This window comes from Equus quagga, chromosome 12, assembly GCF_021613505.1.
Source record: "Equus quagga isolate Etosha38 chromosome 12, UCLA_HA_Equagga_1.0, whole genome shotgun sequence".
In the NCBI taxonomy this organism is placed as follows: domain Eukaryota; kingdom Metazoa; phylum Chordata; class Mammalia; order Perissodactyla; family Equidae; genus Equus; species Equus quagga.
This window is the reverse complement of record NC_060278.1, coordinates 4,257,843-4,262,250: the sequence shown is the minus strand read 5'-3', so window position 1 is coordinate 4,262,250 and position 4,408 is coordinate 4,257,843.

Genomic DNA, 4,408 nt, shown 5'->3' with positions numbered 1-4,408 from the left:
GTACATGGGAGAAACCCAGGAAATCTGAATAATTCACCAAAATGGCAGAAGTCACTACCTTAAATACCATATTCAGCTAAGGACAAAAGAGGATGTTGGGGGTAGTAGTTTGGGACTTCAAAGGGGAGGAGAAGATGGAAAACAAATGTATGATAAACAAATGTTGACCATGCCTTCCAAAGACAATGAAAGATGGAGAGGCCTTTGATTAAAAGGCCCTTGTTAGGTTCCTCCCTGTCTATCACACCCAGTTTATATTATACTATAGTTGTCTTATATTAGCTGCTTCCTTGAACATGTCTTCTATCTTAAATTCTTTTAGGCAGTTGGGGTAAAGGTCAAAGTTTCTTTTTGAGTCTTTTGTTAAAAATAATCAAGCCAAAGAGACACATTTTGGGGTGGCAAATTCTAATCCCCCACACCCTCAAGGTGATGCTACTAGAAGGTGGGGCCTTTTCGAGGTAATTAGGTCATGAGAGTGGAGCCGTCGTGGATGGGATTAGTTCCCTTATAAAACAGACCACAGAGAGAGGTCCCTTGCCTCTTCCACCATGTAAAGTAATGGCAACAAACCAATCATCTAGGAAATGAGAACTCACCAGACACTGAATCTGTCAGCAACTTGATGTTGAATTTCCCAGCCTCCATAACTGTGAAGAAATAAATTTCTGTTGTTTATAAGCAACCCAATCTGTGGTATTTTGTTATAGCAGTCCAAATGGACTAAGATAGTCTTCTCTAATTTATGTTAGCAGTGGCTTATAGTTTTCAATGTGCAAGTATTGCACACATTTTGCCAGATTTACCCTTAAGTATTTCATATTTTTGATGCTATTGCAAATGTTATTCTTAAAATTAAGCATTGTTTTCACATCAGAAACTTTTATCAGGTTAAGAAAGTCCCATTCCATTCTATTCCTGGTTTGCCAAGAGTCCTTTTTCTAAAAAAAATCAGGAATGGATGTTGGATTTGGCAATTCTTTTTCTATTTTAATTGATATTATGATATGGCTTGTCTTTTCCTTTTTTTAATATAGTGAATTACATTGATTATTATTTTTTTAATGTTAAATCAACCCTGCATTCCTGGAATAAACCTTACTTGTTCATGATGAATTGTCCTTTTACTATACTGTTAAATTTAATTTTGCTAAAATTTTGTTCAGAATTTTTGCACATATATTCACGAGGGATACTGGTCTGTATGTTTCTTTCATTACAATATCTTTATCTAGTTCTGGTAAAAGAGTAATGCTGGCTGAAAGAATGGGTTAAGGTATATTCTCTGCCAGATTTTCTAGATGAGTTTGTGAAGAACTGGTGCTATTTCTTCCTTAAATGTGAATGACTTTGGTGTGTTTGTGCTTTCAAGGAATTTATCTATTCATCCAAATTGTTGAATTTATGGGTACAAAGGTGATTATACTATTCTCTTACAATTCCTTTTTTCTCCCTACAATTTGTAGTGGTGTCTTTTCTCTCATTCCTGACATTAGTAATTTGTGTCTCCTCTCTTTTCTTACTGATCAGTGTGGTTAAATATTTATCAGATTAGTCTCTCAGAGAACCAGTTTTTCATTTTATTAATATTCCCTGTACGTTGGTTTGTTAGTTATTGATTTGTTTGCTATTACTTTCTTTCTTTTGTTAATTTTTAATTTTTGTTTTCATTTTTTTTTTTAAGGTGGAAACTGAGAACAATGATTTGGCATATATTCTTTTCTAATATTTGCAATTAGTGCTATTTTTTCCTGCTTCATTGGCAGCTCAGAAATTTTTATATGTGCATTTTCTATCAACTCAAAATACTTTATACTTTCCCTTTGATTTTCTTTTCTAGATCTGCATTACTTTTTTCCAGATATTTGGGGACCTTCTGAATCTATTTGGTGTTGATTTCCAGTGTTATTATATTGAGGACTGAGAGCAATTGTTTATGACTTAAGTCCTCATAAATGTGCACAGAATATGGTCTGTCCTGCTTAGTGGTCCATGTAAACTTGACAGAGATGTGAATTCTTCTTCAACAAATGTCAAGCAGATCAAGTTGGTTCACAATGTTGTTCAAATCTTCTATATCCTTATTGATCTTCTATCTATTTCCTCTAGCAATTATTGTGAGAGATGTTGAAATCTCTGACCATAATTTGCAGTTCTATCAGTTTTTGCTTCATATACTTCAAAGCTCTGTATTAGATACATAAACATTTATGATTATTATGTTCTCTTGATAAATTGATACCTTTATCATTACAAAATAATCCTCTTTATCTATGGTAATATTCTTTGGTTTACATTCTTTTTTAATATTAATATAGCCACTGCACCTTTTTTTGATTTAGTGTTAGTACAGCACTACTCTTCCATTCTTTTACCTTTAATCTATTTGTGCCTTTATGTTTAAAGTGAGTTTCTTTTAGGCAGCATATAATTGGATATTGTGTTTGTATCTAATCTGTCAATTTTCACTTTCTATTGGAAGTGTTTAGACCATTTATATTTACAGTGATAATCTACCATCTTGTTATTCATTTTCTACTTACCCAATCTTTTCTTTGTTCCCTCTTCTTCTTTTCCTGACATTTACAATTGAGTGTTTTAAAAAAATTATTCCATTTTATCTCTCCTGTTGACTTATAAGCTATAACTCTTTGTGGTATTATTTTGGTGGTTGCTTTAGCATTTATATTATACATCTTCAATGTAACAAGTCTACTGTCATGTGATATTATACCACTACATGCATAGTAAAAGAACCTTACCACAGTATATTTTTATTTTTTCTTTCTTAGTCTCTGTGCTATTATTGTCAAGAATTTAGCTTCTATATATGTTTCAAGTCCCATCATACATTGTTATTTTTGCTTTAAATAGTTGATCTCCTTTGAAAATGATTTAAATAATATGCAAAATGTCTTTATACTTTTTTACATAATTACTATTCCTCGTGCTCTTCATTCTTTTGCATAGATTGAGCTTTCCATCTGGACTTGTTTTCCTTCTTCTTGAAGGAGTTCTTTCAACATTTCAGGCAGAGCAAGTGTGTTGATGATTAATTCTTTCAGTTCCCTATGCATGAAAATTTCTTTTGTTTTTCTAGCTTTATTGAAATAAAATTGACATATAACATTGTGTAAGATTAAAATGTACAACGTGATCCTTTGATATATGTATACACTGTGAAATGATTGCCACAATAAGGTTAGTTAACACATCCATCATCTCACATAGTACAATTTTTAAATTTTTTTTGTAGTGAGTACTTTTAAGATGGACTCTTTTAGCACCTTTATCATTTATCAAATATACAATACAGTATTGTTAACTATAATCACCATGCTATAAACTATATCCCCCAAACTTATTCATCTTACTACTGGAAGTTCATACCCTTTGACTTTGAACACTTTCACCCATTTTCCCCGCCCCCCACACCATCCCTGCAACCACCAACCTGCTCTCTGTTTTATTGAGTTCAGTTTTTAAAAATTCCACATGTAAGTGAGATCATACTGTTTGTCTTTCTCTGCCTGATTTATTTCACTTCATATAATGCCCTCCAAGTTCATCCATGTCGTTGCACATTGCAAGATTTTTCTCCTTTTTTATGGTTGAATGATATTCCACTGTATAAACACACCATATTTTCTTTATCCATTCATCTGTTTAAGGATGTTGAGGTTGTTTCCATGTCTTGACCATTGTAAACAATGTTTCAATGAACACTCAGGTGCATGTATCTCTTTGAGATAGTGATTTCATTTCTTTTGGGTATGTAACCAGAAGCGGGGTTGTTGGATCATATGGTAGTTCTATTTTTAATTTTTTGAGAAACCTTCATATTGTTTTCCATAGTGATTGTGCCAATTTACATTCTTACCAACAGCATAAAAGAGTTCCTTTACTCCACCTCTTTGTTGTTGGTGGAATTGGTGTTACTGACACCAACACTTGTCATCTCTTGTGTTTTTGATGATATCCATTCTACAAGGTGTGAGATGATATCTTATTGGGGTTTGCATTTGCACTTCCCTGATGATTACTGATGTTGAGCATCTTTTCGTGTACCTGTTGGCCATTTGTATGTCTCCTTGGAAAAATGTCTAGGTCTTTGCCCATTTTAAATCAGATTATTTAGTTTTTTGCTATGGATTTGTAGGAGTTCTTATATATATTTTGGATACTAACCCCTTGTCAGATGTGTGGTTTGCAAATATTTTCTCCCATTCTGTAGGTTGCTTTTTCATTTTGTTGCTTATTTCTTTTGCTCTGCAGAAGCTTTTTAGTTTGATGTAGTCCCACTTGTTTATTTTTGCCTTTGTTGTTTGTGCTTTTGGTGTCATATCTAAAAATTGTTGCCATGACTGATGTCAAAAGCTTCTTTCCAATGTTTTCCCTTGGAATTTTA